At 41.6% G+C, this 18251-nt stretch overlaps 1 protein-coding gene across 2 annotated transcripts in view; it reads right to left on the bottom strand.

Moving 5' to 3' along the window:
- Positions 1 to 10829, bottom strand: part of st3gal4 (ST3 beta-galactoside alpha-2,3-sialyltransferase 4) — a 40017-nt gene extending 29188 nt beyond the window's left edge. For both annotated transcript variants that reach the window (XM_083773345.1, XM_083773344.1), the window contains exon 1: positions 10538 to 10829. The gene's annotated coding sequence lies outside the window, so the exon portion shown is untranslated. The remainder of the gene's footprint in view (positions 1 to 10537) is intronic.
- Positions 10830 to 18251: the final 7422 nt, after the last annotated feature.

Genomic DNA, 18251 nt, shown 5'->3' on the forward strand with positions numbered 1-18251 from the left:
ACAAATAGACACTTCTATATAGTTAAAGAACAGAACAGGAATTCATCATAAAGGAAGCAAAAAGGGAAAAGAAACATATACAGTGAGGGGAAAAGGGGGGGGGGGGATTCAGATTTTACAGGGGTCAGTTTTGAATTGCAGCCGTCCGTAAGTGCCCTTTGAGAGCGGTTTTTAAGGAGTCAAGGGATTCACATGTCTTAATGACTGTTGGTAGGGCGTTCCACATTTTGGTGGCCTGTCAAAGTGCAGGGTTGAGGTGGGTTCGGGGGGTGAGGCCAAGTAGGAGCCTGACCAGTTTGTTTTGGGAGGTCTGGAGCCTTGTTTTAAGGGCCTTTGAGGTGCTGTGGTACCAAGAGGTGGATGCATAGTCAAAGAAACCTTGTACGAGGGCTCCTGTTAAGGTCTTCAAGGTGTTTTTGTTGACCAGTGAGGAGATCTTGTAAAGGAATCTTGTTCTTTGATTGACTTTTTTGATTACGTTGGTGGCCATTTTATCACCGGAAAGATTGGCCTCCAGGATGGAACCTAGGTAGGTAATTTAATCTTTTCGTGTGATAATATTGTCACCCACTCTAACCAAGAAGCCATCTGCCTTGCTGAAATTACTATTTGATCCGAAGAGAATGGATTCAGTTTTTCCCAGCAGAGCTGAGGGTCTTTTCATCCTGCAGTTTGTTCCTGTCCGAGACCAGCAGTGCTGAGTCATCTGCGAACAGTTGCAGTCACAAGCTGATGACATGTTAGGGTTAGGGTTTAAGGTATAGGGTGTCAGACTATTGCGTGTCGGATTGTTAGGATGTCGGACCAACGATATGCACAAGCCAAAAACATGGTAGATCAATTGATGGTAGATCAAATTAAAACAGAATGTAATATGAAAAAAGGAATAAAAAAGAGAACAAAAGGAGAACAGGTTCTGTAAAAATCTTACTCTGATTTTTGGAGCTGTAGTTCCAGACTCTATATAGCATTCGGAGATTGTGGAATAGTTGTCTGGCTACCCGAGACTATGCAGCAAAGGTCGTCATGAACGGGACTCGAACACGCGACGTGTTCGAGTCCCTGTCCGAGTCCCTGAGACCACTAGCGGGCGCCCCTGCAGATTTCTTTCCTGTTATCCATCCACATAAATGTTGCCTCAAACAGATACCAGATACCATTACCAATCAACACCAATAAGCAATAATGCAGTGGTTTTCAACCCTTTTCATATCAAGGCAAATTAAGTAATGTAGATGTTTAACAATAATTTAACTCTTGAGAGTGTAAAATGAAACCATATAGACCCGTACAGCGTACGGATCCTGTACCACTGGTTGAAAACCACTGCAATGATGCATCACAGGCACACTTTGGTAGGCCTGTAGCCCACACATAAGCTGAAAGCTTTGTCATTGGTCCAAAATTTTCAAGGCAAATGAGTATAACCATTCAGGAAGTAGACAGGCAAATTCAATGCATTATTCCTCATCTTTGAAGGCCGACCGCGGCCCCTAGTGGTGTCACAGAGACTACATTTTTGGGGGGAGTGTTAATTCCATTGCTGGCTATAATGTATATAAAAATAAAATCATGAAAATGTTGACATATTATTGCTTATAGCAACTTTAATGTCCTCAAAGCCACGCCTTGCTGATCTAATCCGAACCTCTAGCCGCTAGAGGTTTAGCTATCCTTTGTAATTGTGTACATGAGAAAATTTGAAACTACACACTTTCACTGTTGAAAGAAAGCTCCATGCACTGTCTGGACATTACAATATCCACGTTGATCTATTCTACATGCATCAATTGGTTAATGGTTCAGCACCACCAACAATGGACAGCGACAGGCCAGCACGGGTCACAGCAAAGATCTTGCCAAATACAAAGTTATCTTTAAACTCTAAACATTAAAAGATTACATTAGAAGGCAGTGGCACATTCAAAGACAAAGTTGACATGAGTACAGTGAGGGGATAACATTAGACACAGCTGTGCATAATTGATAAAATAAGCAACACATCTATGTATGTACAGTATATTGAGAAGAGCACAGCTTTGTGCGCTGTTCGGTTGGCCAAGTCATAGACCTTGACGTATGCAGAGTATGTGGAAGTGCAGTTTACACCGATGCCTTGCGGCTGTGATACGTCACTGACTTTACCTCTGCGTTTTCAACCCAGCTTTGTGGGTGTTCGCAGTTCCCCTTTCTTGTCAATGCATCTAGTGTGAATACAATTACAGCAACAGCACTGCCACTACTGAGGCTGAAAGATTACGGCACATAAACTGGCCATAGCAAATACTGCAGTTTCTATGAATACCAAAGTCTGAGAATGCAAAGTCTGTGCATTTTACTGCTTTATAATGTAGTGTAATTTAGCTTCTAAATTCTGACTTTGTAACTTTTGTTGTTGTTTTTCATTGGTTTTAAACATACAAAGTAGTACAACCGATTGAGGTATGACAACAAAATACAAAAACATAAACAAAAAGTCTAATCGCAAATCGGTGAAAAAGCAATACACAGCTTACCCTGAATCCCTGCATAAACCACTACCTGTCAGCTCCAGCCATGTGAAAAGAGGCTGTGCTGTTTCCATGATGGTGTGCATGAGAGAACTTCATTGAGGGGAACTTTAACCGGCTCCACATGGCTCCCGAGATAGAACACAGGAGGCATAAGAGGCACAAAACTGCCTCGCATGGAGCAAAAGGCAACACAGGCACAGAACAGCACAATGGCTGTCTGTGTGGGGCAAGGGTAAAAGGGGCAGGGGGAGTCTGGAATAGGGTCGCTACTCTGAAAATATTTCTGCAGAGTGACATGACACGTTTTCTACCCCTTAGATTCTGACAACGCACGCACGCACGCGCGCGCACTCACACACGCACACACACATGCATGAACGCGTGCAAAAAATGGGTGTATCAATCTATACAGAATATAAATGGGTTGGAGGTTAACATTAAAGAAGCAAGATGTAGGTGTTTCTACCATGTGAGTAAAAAGAAAAAAAAAATATATAAAAAAGAAATGCTGGATGAATGCGTTAAACATCCCATCCATAGGACGTCTGGAAACGTCATAGGGAATCCAATCAACGCATACATAGGACGTGTGTACACACGCCCTAGTGCATCCTGTGACTGTGGCTCAGGAGGTAGAGCAGGTCGTCCAATGATCCATGGGTCGGCGGTTCGAATCCCGGCTCCTCCTGTCTACATGTTGAAGTGTCCTTGGGCAAGACACTGAACCCCAAATTGCTCCCGATGTGCTGGTTGGTACCTTGCATGGCTTCCGCCCCAATCGGTGTATGAATGTGTGTGTGAATGGGTGTAATGCACAATCTATGTAAAGCGCTTTGGATAAAGGCACTATATAAATGCACCATTTACCATTTATTTACCATCCTCAATGATATCAGGCGAGAGAAGAATATTCTGAATTTCTTCCTTTTTTATCTCCACCAGGCCGAAGGCATGGGGAGAGAGTATGGCCCTTTCTCAATTCCTTTTTTAATCGGCAATTGAGCCACGGACCACCATTTGATGAGGTTTATCTTCTCAGACCCAAAACTTGCTGTATTGTGGTACCATTAGGAGAGATAACAGGCAAACGTGAAGGGAAGTGATGCAGATGTTTAACAATAATTTAACTCTTGAGAGTGTAAAATGAAACCAAATGGACTGGACCCATAGGGGTCCATTTGCTTTCATTTTACACTCTCAAGAGTTGAACATCTCCAACTCTCCAACTCCAGCACTCTATCATTTAGCTGGGGACCACCTGGAACCCCCTCAAGGACCACTGGTGGTCCCCGGACCACTTGCTTGAAAACCACTGCAATCAGGCTGCTATTAGGCCGTAGCACTTGCCGTAGCACTTGCCCTAGCCTCGACGACCTTATAGGCGTATGCAAAGGCTCAACTTATGTAAAAATAAATATTTGTATTTTTTCAAAATAGGCCTATGTCGTCTTGGACATGAGATTTTAGGCTACAAACAGAACTAACTGCCACATGCACCTGTTAACCCCCGGGTCCCTGTGATACTGAATGATTGAGGGAGAGGGAAAAAAGACTGACAAAACAGCTTGTACAAAATAAACAAATGATAACGGTCGCTTATGAGGCAATACAAGGTTAAAAGGGGCAGAGTGACAAGTGAGATGACATATTTTCTACCCATTGGATTCTGACAAAATACACAAAGGCTCACAGGTAGCTCTTACCCTACCCCCTTAGATAGCATTTTTTGTGTACTTACAGTAGGTCACATTCCCACCTAATACTTCGGTAGTATGGGTCGATGTGTATGGGCGGAGAAATTGGGATTCTTGCATATTTAATTTGCTATGGTTTGCCTTCACACTGTCATCCGCAGCAATTGGAAACGCAGCAGGGGGGACCTTTATCAATGTGTTCCATTCATAAACTAGCCTACACAGTGAAATCTATGGTGATAAAATGTGTCGTGCTGTCTGGGACTGGACCCCCCCCCCCTCTCTCTCTCGCTCCCTCACTATACGCATGCAGCCACGCACTGTTCTTTTGGGCATGGAGGCACAGCGCTGAGTGCACTGATATAACAGACAGCAGCGCAAAATGTTTACAAGTTTATCGAGATGAAAGTCCCTACTCCCCAGTCCCCACACAGTGACAGCACTCCATGTTTACGGCACGCACAGACAGACAGAATATTCTGTAGGCTATAATACACTGCAGTTTTCTTAAGCAATTGATTAACGTAATCGTCCTCATTTTGATCAGGGCTTCAGTTTCCTCATTCAACCACGTCTATCCATGGTAACGGGACATCTTTGCGCTGCGTAAAATATGCCTTCTCCGTCTCCAACTGTGTTCAGCTCCTCACCCGCCACGGCCGCCACATTGTTTGCTTCATTTCCTTTATTTACTGCGGATTGCATTCACACCTGCACCGAATCACCGAATCGCAGCAAAGCTCTCTGGTGTGAATGTGACCTTAGATAGCATTTGATACAGACTAACATGTAGACACTGACAGCACTAGAATTGCATTGTATTGCATTGTATGTAGTCATAGCACTTCATATTAGTATATGTATAGCATAATATAGTATGCTATATAGTTTCATTATATAGATATCCCACTGTTACGTTCTTAGCTTACGCGTGTTTCATGATAACTACTTTTTATGTATGTGATGTATTGCCATGCTTTTTGTTCTTTTGTGTCTGCTAAATGCCTAAATTGTAAATTGTATGTACTTTTGCTGTCGAGGAGTAAAAATGAAAACAGCCTCTCCCATCGCCATGGTAATTTATTTGATGGACAAATTATCTCAATTTAGTTTATTATTGTTGTTGTTGCCGAACACAATGTTACAGGTTAATACTTAATGTAGTCTAGTCTGTGCTGTGTTTTATGCCATATAATAGCCAGGGTTGGGAAGTGACCAGAAGTGACCGGAAGTAATCAGAGTAAAAAAAAAACGTAACTGTAACGTCTTAGAGTACATTTTAAAAAAGTAACGGGGGTGTTGTAACGGGGGTTACATGAGGATTACATTCTCCCCTTCCCCTCATTAATTTTACAAACAAGTTATAAATTATTATAACACCAAACGGAATGGATTGGAGTTGAGCGCAGCGCGCACCTCTCTGACTCTGTGTAAAATCCTCACAGTGGAGGCTGCTGCGTCAGGGCGGTGTTGCCAATTTGCGAGAGAAATAAGCAACCAGGTCTATGAAAACAAGCCCAAAAGAAGCGACTATAAAAGGCCACACGAGCACTTCAAAGCTATATATATCGTCCATTAAACAATGTGCATATTTATATATGTTGGCTATTTGAAAATAGACGATCTACAAGCTCACAACCGTTCTACCATTATTTACAAGCAACTTCAGAAAAATAAGCCCAATGTGGCTTATAATAATCAGACCAGGCAACACTGCAGAGATACTAGATAGGAGAGCATATGATATATTGGATTGGGGATAAATAATGGGTAGCGCAGTCTTCTCTTTTAGGTCAAATACAATGAGGCTTTTTATTTAAAGAGTAGCCTACGGGGTATAAATATAATTGTATAGGGCTGAGTTATTTGTAGACTATATAAATTAGTCTTTACTGTCTAGTCAATGTTTTAAACTCATGCCATGTCTATCTAAATTAGTGTCAGCCAGGAATGTCAAAAAGAGTTTTTATTTGCCACTTTGACCATACATGGATGGAGTTGTTGGTTGTCAAAGTTGTTGGTTGTCAAAGTTGTTGGTTGTTGTCAATCAAACAATCAAAATGGTTCTGTAGGTCAAGATGCATTTTTCTTATGATCTGTTATAAGTTGACACAATGACTCTACAGTAATGTAACTGTTCAGAGAGGTCAAATTCTTAACAATGAAATGACGTTAACCATATTTCAGTTGTCCTTATCTTAATTTCATAGGCTCAACATTCTTGTCTATCAATGGTAAAACTTGTATTATCTAATTAAATTGAGTTTTACTTAAAAGTAATCCAAAAGTAACTGAAAGTAACTTGTAGTTACTTTTTAAATGGAGTAATCGGGATTACGTTACTGACTAAATTTTTTAGCAAGTAACTTGTAACTGTAGGGGATTCCTTTTTAAAAGTAACCCTCCCAACCCTGATAATAGCCTAGCCTAGTGATTACACGTTTTGTAGGAAGGAAGTGTGTAGGAAATGCCATGTCAGGACACACATAATCTATTATTGTACTGTACTGTAGACATTGGCGTGGGATCGTGGGCATGCAATCGAACAGGTTCCCAACGTCAAAAATGGGTTCAGATCAGAACAAAAAAGATGTGTACTCTTATGTACAGTACCTGTACACAAGACAATAAGACATAACAACCAGGCCCGTGGTAGTTGTGGGGTGCAGCCATCGTGTTTGTGGCGGCTGCTAGGGGCAGAAGTGAAAAGCAGTTATGGCTAATGGGAGTTTGCGTGCAAAGTTTAAAAAAGGTCCAGCAGTGCCCAAAAGTAAATCCAGTCTGATCCATGTTTTGAACTATAAATCGTAATGTCAAAAACAAAGATTCCCCTGGATTACTTTGATCATGATGCATCTGTTTTTCTACTAAATATTATCTCTGTAGGCAATGCAATCAAGATTAATCTGTCAGATTCCTTCCCCATCGGCTATGATTGGCTTCTACATTTTGAAAGAGTGGCCCATTTTGCAGAAGAACCATCACTCCACTTTTTTCAAAGTCATCATTGGCAGTGAGCCAGTGAATGAGTTTGTAGAAAATGTTGATCTCAACCAGTTGAGATTCATTTCAAAATGAAATGAAAACATTGAACTACACGTCAGTAAAGAGATGTCATTTATGTGAATATGTTATGATCTAAGAAAATTACATTACAAAATACATTAACAATGCATCCACTAATTTATTTTAACAATAAAATGGTAACTGAATCAATATACAATTATGTATGTAATTGAGTTGCTGTATTAGAAAGTTTGCAATGTTGTTAATAAGGTTAGATCCATAAACCCAAATGAGTAGATCACTGGACAATAAATCAATAATGAAAAACCATTAAGGTGTCCTTCAACTTGCATAAAAACAAGACTAGGGTCTGATTGATTGATATTTATTTATTAATAGTTTGCAGAATTACAGTACATTACAAGCACAAACTCAATACAAAGACTGTTAACTGTGAGTGGACGACCCAATTAAGCATTACACTTGTTTATAAGGGGGTCCACCGTCCTTGTTCAATTCATCAAAACATTTAGAGACGTACAAATAGACACGTCTATATAGTCAAAGAACAGAACAGGAATTCATCATCTAATTCCGTTGTGACTTCCATGTGGATCTCAAATACAATGTTGATGACATCATATTAGCTGCTTTCTGCATATTCTGAAGACTGTAAAGTGTCCAGGGAATCAGCAGGTCTGGACATTATCCGGTGTCGGCCTTTCACACATGTAGCATGCAACAGGAGAATGTCCAGATGTTTCAGATGCGTTCACACATGAAGGTAAATAGCCTGTTTGAGCCTGAGGTGAGGGGCGGTGTCTGGGTGTCTAGTTAGATGCACACACTAGCTACTCCCATTTAAATATAACAGAGTGAGGGAGAAGCGAGGATCAAATTCTCTATATATTATAATTATATATATATCCCCGTTTTGGGCTCAGTCGGGCATTACCCGGACTTAACTCAAGGGTCCTGCCAGCATAATGTATGTCGCATGCCTGATGCTACTGAGCCAGTATGTGTTGTGTTCATAGGCTCTCGGGCAGAGACTCCAGCATCCACACTGTGTAGGAAATGCAGGCCAGTGACCAATGTTGTCAAAGTGGACATTGCCAGTGGGTGTGCATGGCATCCCAGATTTTGTGTGTGTGTGTGTGTGTGTGTGTGTGTGTGTGTGTGTGTGTGTGTGTGTGTGTGTGTGTGTGTGTGTGTGTGTGTGTGTGTGTGTGTGTGTGTGTGTGTGTGTGTGTGTGTGTGTGTGTGGGGGGGGGGGGGGGGGGCTGGGGCCTGCTGGGGCTGCCTGGCACCCCATCAGATTTGGTGACTATTAGTCTGGTTAGGCTACTTGCATCATTATCCTACCCGGTATGCAGTTTCCGAAATGAATGTGTCTGGTCTTAATTACCTCTGTGGAAGAGAGAGTCAGCACAGACATGTTTTGACAAACAACACTGGTTAACCATTTCCAGTTGGTCACCAACGTTCCCACAGTAAAAAGGAAACAAGAAGACTCAGTAACTCTCATTAAGTTAATGGGATGCTGCTGGGATAAAATAGCCTTCAGAAAATGCCCTAAAACATAGCAAACTAAAATTGGATGGGAATTTCAAGCCATTTAATAGGCATAGGCATTAAAAGGACATCACTGTGGATTTTACCAATCCATGATCAGTATCAGGTTCCTGTTTCATTCTGTGGCAGCAGCCCTCAATGTGGGCAATACCCTACACACTTCTGCTCTCTCCATGCTTGTCCATTAGGCACATTCTCACCACGCAGCCCAAAATCCCCTGTGTGACCCGCGATTGTTCAACATTGAGCCCGGATTTGTTATATCATTCATGAGGTGGGGTCACGTAACCTTTGCCCTTTGTGTCTTATCCACATCTCTGATGTATAGTATGTCGTTCTAATGCAGCAGTGATGGTGATCAGAATGGCAAAGGAACAGCCAGGCACAGGGAAACTCATCCAATAAAAGCCCCACTGCTTTTTGCTTTTACATTTGCCCAATCTTTTAGTGTAGTTATGATTGCATTTGCTTCAGATGCTTTACACAGGGTCTGGATTTCATTAATGATAACTTCTATCAGATTATCCATTCAAAAGAGCGGTCCAATGTTACCAGTTACCATGTTATATTTCACTGGCATATCATTTTATGTAGGCAACTAAGGCATGGTATACTTAAAATGGCTGTATCTCACATTACAAACTGAAAATATCATCGGTAAAGCTAACCTACATATTATGATTTTACTATTTTTGCAATTAACTCAACTGTGCTCAAAATGCCAGTTTGTCATCAACTTCCATGACCATGATGATATCTGATGCAACAAGCAGCTCTGCTAAAACTACTGTCAATATCATCATGGACTTACTGTTTGTCACATGAAATATCATGTGCACAATATAACTAATCCCTGTTAAGGGCAACATCTGTATACAAAAGTCCCTTTCTCTTAAGTGTTTGCGGCAGCCAACAGCTGAAATCAAATGATGAAGAAATTCAGTACTAACACATTTGAAACAAACAAAACTCCTTTCTTCTACTTACTTGCCCTGGGAGCCAGGAGGCTTTAACAAGGGTGGTCAGTGGTGATACATTAAACCAATTTTTGGGGCATGTATACGTAGATGGCCCTATAGTTCCAAGAATAGAAAACCACTGAATCAACTGTTCATATGCTTTCCTGGAAACCATATTGCATTCAGCTGTTCGTAGCTGTTGCCCATCGGAATTGCTCTAAACGGTGTGCATTGGATAGTGTCTGAAATAATCACTAGAATTGTTGAGTATTAATCAATTAGTGAAAAGCGCTTTAGTGAAAATAACTTAAGGGTTTGGCACATTTAAAAAAGAAAAATGAAGAAGAAGAAAAAAAAGGCTATTTCTATAACTAGCCTTTAATGAACTCTCAGTTCTAGGGTCATTATCTCTCTCTCTCAAATTCAGTATTTAATCTATCTGTTCGGTGCTGTCCGTCCACACAGTACAGATCTCCCACATGCATACCAAAATGACTGATATAATAGCCTGCCCTGCGCTACACTACACTGTAGGTTACACCGTTAGACTAACAGCGAGATTGATTTATTGGGGGCCAGGGCCACTGTCACTGATAGAAAGTTTCAAGCAAAGATTGAATAGAGCTGAATGTATTTGACAGCCATGTGATCAAATGCAGCCAGGGTGGTACATTGTTTTAGTGCTGTTGCTCTGTTATAGGTCCTATGCCCCCATGCCGGATAGAAGCACCGTTACTTCTTTGAAAATGATCTAGGCATTTAGCAACAATATCATAGATAGCTTACTTACCAGCAACGCTGCCCACTAGTTCATGTAGCCTATATTCCGCGTGAGTCTGGTTGGTACAAGGGCAAGGATGTTACCACCAAGTCCACGTTGGTTATTAATGGCATTCGCTGTTTGTAAATGAGATAAATAGGCGTCCGTCTTCGCGCACCGAGTGGGAGGTGCCCACGAAGCACTGGCATGAGCAGGAAAGCTCATCCCTCTCACATTTAGCGGACTAAAACATGCGAGGACCACATCGTTGTTTACAATAGATCCTGCTGGGAACTGCATGCATGCGGAGCAGATAGCGGTCCTACTCCTCTGGAATGCTTTCGTTGAGCACAACGCGTACCCTTTGCTCAATAGACGCATGCGCATGCCTAGGCTACTAGATGCGCTGGTCAGTCATGGTGCTGAACAGATGCAAGTTCTTCACGAACTGTGAGAAATTCTGATTTGTGAGTGACCAAAATAGTAGCCTATAGTCCGTCAATATGACTCTAATGACCGGTGTCATTTAAACTTTCCCACTAGACTGCAGCAGCAGCAGCAGAGCTTGTTGTGCGTTGCAGCGTTGAGTGAAGAAATAATGTCTCTAATTGATATGAAGGAGGCGGACCCCGATTGAATCAGTTTTTGCTTTTGGAGTTAAAGGAGTCTTTAAGCAGACTTTGTATTGAACAGACTTTGTCACTTTGTATTGACCCTGTCCTTTTTTCCTGCAAACTGTCAATCAATCAATCAATCAATCATAAAATTCATTCAAGTTTTATTTATTCTCGAAATTACACTGAGTATTATTAAACTCTTTTTCAGTGTCGTCGAGTAATACATAAAAAACATCACAATACATCAGATTCAGAAGATCAGGAAAACGAAAACAAAATAATTGTACATGGTTACAAATGGAAGCTAAGACAAATTTCAAAACGATCTAAAAACAGTTACATATTGTGGGGTTCTGTGGGGATCAATCAATCAACCAATCAATCGGCATCCACTGCTGTGGGCTGTGTGATAGACAAGATAAAAACGCAATGTATCCACAAGAACACGTGTGCATTTTGATTGATTGAATATACTTTATTAACAGTTTGCACAGGAAAGTACAGTTCAATAGGTATATAGAAGATTTAAAATTGAAGAAAGCCTATGAATCATATTCAATTCATAAGAACATTAATGACATACACACACTAAAGAAATATAAACGGTTAGAAATGAAAAGAAAGAAAATCAAAAGGACCATTCTAGTCCATCCAGTCTTCCAGTGGAATAGGCCTCATGATTTATGGAAACATGATGTTGTAAAGCCTGTAGGCTACGTAATAATAATAATAATGATTACCATAGCAACCAACCACCTGACTCTGACGGATTGACATAACGTCATCATTAGGAAAGCCATGTACGTCATTAATTGACTGATTGACATAACGTCATCATTAGGAAGGCCACGTACGTCATTAATTTAAATAAAAAACTAAACTAAATAAACAGAAGTGCAATTTGGCTCCAACAGATGTCTACTATGATTTCTAAAGCCCAAACCACACCAAAGGGTGGAGACTGTTTTTAAGGTCAACCATAGCATTGCATTGCTGTGGTTGACCTTAAAACGGTTTTGTCCCAAGGAGTCCATACCAGTGTGGTTTGGGCTTTAGACTATATGATTTTCAAACATCACGCAAATCGATAGTCATGTGGAGATACATGGAGGACTCTGATGTAAACAAGTCTTAGTGCTTGCTGGTTTTATCCTCGTAGCAGATTTTGTATTGAGCTCATAGACTGTAAAAAATATGGACAAAGCGTTCCCCGGGTCTAACATGAACGTAAAATGAAGCCTGAAATCCCTTGCATTCTAATGCACTGTAAGTCGCCATCTTTCTAGATCCGTTTTAGCCCAGCTGGCCATTGGCTGGCCCAGACAACGAGGCGGGACTTCCCCCCTTCTTCTCCGTTGGTTTTTATTTTGACTCGAGTGGGAGGGGAATCCCGTTCATAGACTGTAACGGTAGCCACGCCCCTCAGAACATGCGCGACTTTATGGTAATTCTTTTAATAAATGGGACCATAATTTTCCAAAAAGAATATTATGACATTAGAAATGAGACTTTAAACTAGTGACTGGAAGCAGAAAGTATTCATGACCATGTTTATTAAGGTAATACAGTCTAGGTGAAGTTGGGCCAAAATACATGGGCCTCTATGGAGCTATGGGGCTTTTTGGGTCCAGTCCAGCGCCACAACAGGCCATTATATGAACTACCGATTTCAAATGAGGCTTCACGAAATATCTGGCTGACTGCCCCCCTGATTGAGCTGTACTTTCGTTGAACTGTATATTCATTCTACAAACTGTTAATACAATTTCCAATCAATCATGCGTGCATGATCAAGACGGATCTGTCCGACTTTTCACGTTTCATCCTGATTGGCGAATTTCGATTGCAGGCCCAAATAACCTATACCTGCCCTGGCGGAGATGTGCTCTGAGGAGCATTTGGTATGCAGTTATAATATAAGTCAGGCTGAGAGGGGGTTAATTTAATGGGGAAAGGTGGTTGGTGGAAAGAAGAAGAAGAAGGAAGCACTAACAGAGCCAGACAGTGTGACGAGAGACAACATGGACAGACAGAGCAGTCTCTTTGTCCTCACTCAGCACCCTCTGAACCCATGCAGTTATAGCCTGTATTACCAGTAAGACGCCTTAAGGGACTGCAGTTTGCGGGGAAACAACAGGGTTTAAAAATAGTCCTTCAATCCGTGTAAATCTGACAACGTCTTTAGTACTGTGTACTTGCACTGCTGTAATGTTGACCCCCTCTAAAACAAGATGCTGCATCTCAAGGGGCCATCCTCTCAAAGTTTAAAGTGCACACGCACGCGCACACGCACATACACAATCATGGTGAAAAGTACAAATGCAACAGTCTAAGTAGGCTACATCGTATGAGAAGCAGTACAACTAAAGCATGAGAAGTTACAATTCAGTGGTTGAGCTGCTAACAGCTCAACCACTGAAGGGGGGGGGGGGGGGGGGGGCACGCAATGGGCAGAAGGAAATGCAGATCAAACCCAGCCAAACCCAGCCAAAACATCAGTGTCCTAAGTTAGTGAGTCAGCTGTGAGGGACAGCAAACGCTAGTGTTTATTTATTGCATATAATCTTGTTTTACATTATTTTAAGGGCTACTTGCTGCAGTAAATATTTGGACAATGTCAATGCTCAGTAAATATATAGAGAGGGATCTGTCTATCTTGATACTGTACCTCTGCCAGGGAGAAAGTCCAGAATTTCATAACTGGTTCAGCCATTCCTATTCTCACACTGTATTATGTAGTAAAAAATAGCAGATCTACAAGGTCAAATTGCGTCACTACTTCTTAAACATTTATTTTCTAATTAATGTCGGCTCGATCCCTTCATGGCTTCTATAGTAGGGAAACACCAAATGCAATGATTTGTTTTCAAGAGTGTTGCATGCACACGTCAGTAGCATAACAAAATGATGTAAAAAACCCAAAGCCTTCCCCACTATTTCCCAAAAGTGCGTTTGTCTTATATTTGTTTTTGTCTTATACAATGCCAGTGCCGCTATTTGAAAGCTCTCGAATAATGGTGAGTAGATCTTGTTGAGTTGGTTATTTTAAAAATAGTTCTCAAGTCAAAAAAGTATGGGCACTCTTGATCTACAGTATGAAATACTCTAATTGGAACAATAAAATTCAAGCTATTTTTCTATCACTCATGTCATCTTCACTTCAATCGTGATAGTCCGGGAGCTAGGCCCAGCCCTCATGTTTTCTGCTAATGTTTTTTCACTATTATTTCCTGTTAGCATATACCTTGGGCCATCTCAAAATGAAGGGAACACCCCCAACTCAGGGCCATTTGGTTTCAGGGGCCCCAAAACCCCTTTTTTGGTATACCGTATGTCTCTGGCGAAATGGTGTAAAGGCAAATATTAATTAACTAAAATTACATAAATACACATGGAAGTGATACATTTGGCATGGAGTATCCTGACACATATGGGTATGTAGCATTGTATTTTTAAATATGACCTACGTCATCCCCCAAAACACGAAAAAAATACACTGTCCGCTTAACAAATAACAAAGATGGTTATTTTCCAGCACATTATGGTGAATATCACTGCCTCACTGTTTTTTTCAACCAAGGTTCATGTTTTAGGTTGTTATAGAGAAAGTAAAAGGTCATTTGCTGCTTTCTTTCGTTTTAGGGATTTTAGCTGTTTTTGAAAGGGGGCATGTGCTGAATATGTATTTCTTTACAGAATTTTATAGCGATTTATTTTTTAAATATTTACTATAGTCCTACTAGACCCCAAGAAATTACATCTGGCCACAAAAGATCACGGGATCTACTGAATGTGTCAAACTGACATATTGAGCCTATGATGACACACATGCAGTGTGGCTTCCCCCCAGTAGGCTACCTTCACATTCAGCTAAAATCCCTAAAACGAAAGAAAGCAGCAAATGAAAAAATAATAATACTCATCTTTTACTTTCTCTATTAGCAACCTAAAACATGAACCTTGTTGAGCGCACTTTGTCATGTGGTGTGCATGGCAACACGTTGTGAGCTTGTAGATCTGAGAAGAAATGCTGTACTGTACTCCTCCCTGGCCTTTGTGTGTGTGTGTGTGTGTGTGTGTGTGTGTGTGTGTGTGTGCGTGCGCGTGCTCTACTGGCCACTTCATGCATACACGTACATACGCATACATAAGATAGATAGATAAGATAAGATCTTTATTGTCACTGTATGAGACATACAACGAAATTCTGTTTAGTGCAGCACAACATATAACAGTATCAAGAGAGGACGCAAAGACAATGAAAAAAACACTGAGGGGGCTAAAACTTCATGGCATAAAACTGTTAGTCCGTCATCATAGTCCAGTCCAGTCAAGTCATCTCAATCCATTAATAAATATTAAATATTCTAATGCACTGTTAAAATGATAAGATAAAATAAGGGGACCACACAATCATAAAATTCATATGCAAATTCATCAACAGTAGGAGGGGACCATGGGGGAATATATTATATACTATATACTATTGCACTTGCCCATATGCTATTGCATATATACTATATCATATTGTGTTTGCCCATAGTCTATATTGCACTTGCCAGATAGGACAGTCATATGCAAGTGTGTGTGCGTGTATGCGAACCAAGCAGTGTTTTCACTGTGCACGTGTGTGTGCACGTGTGTGCGTGCGTATATGTGAACTGAGCAGTGTTTTCACAGCCTTTGGGAAAAAGCTGTTGGACAGCCGGTTGGTTCTGGCCTTAATGACCTTCAGCCTTCCGGATGGAAGGGTCTCGAACAGGTGATGTCCGGGGTGTGAGGGGTCCTTGGATATCTTTAGGGCTCGCTTGTGGAGCCGGCTTGAGTAGATGTCACTCAGGTGTGGTAATGGGGAGCCAATGATCCACTGCGCTGTCTTGACCACTCGCCTCTCTACGTCGGTGCAGCTGGAGTACCAGGCTGTGCAGGCGTAGGTCAGGATACTCTCAATGGTAGAGCGATAGAAGTTGATGAGCAGGTTCTGCGGGAGTCCATTCCTTTTCAGCTTCCTCAGGAAGAAGAGCCGTTGCTGGGCCTTCTTGACCAGACATGAGGTGTTAAGGCTCCAGCTCAGGTCTTCTGAGATGTTCACTCCAAGAAATTTAAAACTAGAAACCCTCTCGACCTCCTCCCCTCCGATACTCAGACCCCTGTGACATGGCTTTGCCCTCCTGAAGTCCATGACTATCTCCTTAGTCTTCTTTGAGTTCAGGTTTAGGTCATTGTCCTTACACCATGCAGCTAGTGCACTGACCTCCTCTCTGTATGCCACCTCGTCGTTGTTTGTTATCAGACCTACGATGGTTGTGTCGTCTGCAAACTTGACTAGAGTGTTGGAACTGTGGTGTGAGATACAGTCACTGGTGAAAAGAGAGTAGAGGAGTGGGCTAAGGACACATCCTTGAGGGACGCCGGTGTTGAGGGTGATAGTGGACGATGTGTGTTGACCTAGCCTGACCTTTTGGGGCCTGTTGGTAAGGAAGTCCTTTATCCACAGACAGAGGTGAGGTTGTATTCCTAGGGTCTGCAGTTTAATGACTAGTTTACAGGGGCTGATGGAATTAAACGCGGAACTAAAGTCAACAAACAACATCCTGACATAGATGTTAGCGTTCCTCTCTAGATTCTCCAGGTGAGAGAGAGCCTTATGTAGCACTAATGTGACAGCATCATCGGTTGATCTGTTAGCCTTGTAGGCAAACTGGTGTTGATCATGGGTGGGGGGGATACAGGATTTGATGTTGGCCAGCACCAGTCTCTCAAAGCATTTCATGATCACCGGCGTGAGAGCGACCGGCCTGTAGTCGTTCATGCAGGTGATGGCTGAGGCTTTGGGGACAGGAATGATGGTAGTGGCTTTTAGACAGGTCGGGACAGTCGCTTGCTTGAGTGACCAACCAACCTGACTGGTTGATCTCCTACATACACACATAGCTCCGCATAGGAGTGGCGCTAGCACCACTCAAAAACGATTTTCGCTATATCAGACAATATTGCTCCTAAATGTCTAGACCTATGTCTTGATGGTCAAGGATCTCAGTGAAACTATTCTTAAACGTTAATGTTAACTTATCCAAGCGAGCTGAAGCTATTGTGGAAAAACCAAACCCTATGATGAAGGGCAGGGATGGTTGAAAACCAAAGGTGGGTTGAATTCAGTGTGGTCCTGCAGTCCAGTCCAACCAACCTGACTGGTTGATCTCCTTGTCACTGGAGAGCATGGACAAGAAGACAAAGAAGCAAGTTCTATGGCTATTTTTAACGTGACTGCATTGTGCATTTGGTTCTGCATGGTGTAGGCTAGTGTATAGGGCCAGGGTGGTCACTAGCTGTTTACACATTGTTGCTTGTCTGTGAGTGTGTACAGGGTGGGATACTGGAACGGATTGTGTGTATTCTATAAATACTGCCATTTAGCCTACTATTGTTCATACCCCATGCTCGAATGCCCCCGCCCCCCCCTGTCAGAAACAGCAAAAATCCCTAAAACGAAAGAAAGCAGCAAATGAAAATAAATAAATTATACTCATCTTTTACTTTCTCTATTAGCAACCTAAAACATGAACCTTGGTTGAAAAAAACTAAAGTTGTCCTTTAAGCTTCAATTTAAGCCTAAGATGACCTTTCTATCTTGAAAATTGCTCTTTCTGTAGACTGTAGCCAAAATACCTCTATATACCTCACTATACCTCAATGGGTCAGTCAGTATCAGCTATACATTATTACATTTGGAATAAATGTACTGAACTGACTCCACATCATGGAATATTTCCTACTTGAATGAGCTATATGTTCAAAAGTTAATTGGCAAAGTGTCCCATCTGTCATTTTTATGCAAATGAGTGCCGCAATTATATAAAAACCATATCCAGCTGAAGTGAGTGGTGCTGTTGGGGTGTCTGATGATTGGTTGTCTGACTATTTGTTCTGTTCTGTACTGTACTTCATAGTACTGTACTGTAATTCGTTGTACTGTACTGTACTGTACTTCATAGTGCTGTGTGTGTGTGTGTGCCCGTGCGCTCTACTGGCCACTTCATACATAGCCTACTACATACGCATACATACACACATAGCTCCGCATAGGAGTGGCGCTAGCACCACTCAAAAACGATTTTCTCTATATC

Source organism: Protomyctophum parallelum (genome assembly GCF_964188405.1).
Source record: "Protomyctophum parallelum genome assembly, chromosome: 9".
NCBI classification, from domain to species: Eukaryota; Metazoa; Chordata; class Actinopteri; order Myctophiformes; family Myctophidae; genus Protomyctophum; species Protomyctophum parallelum.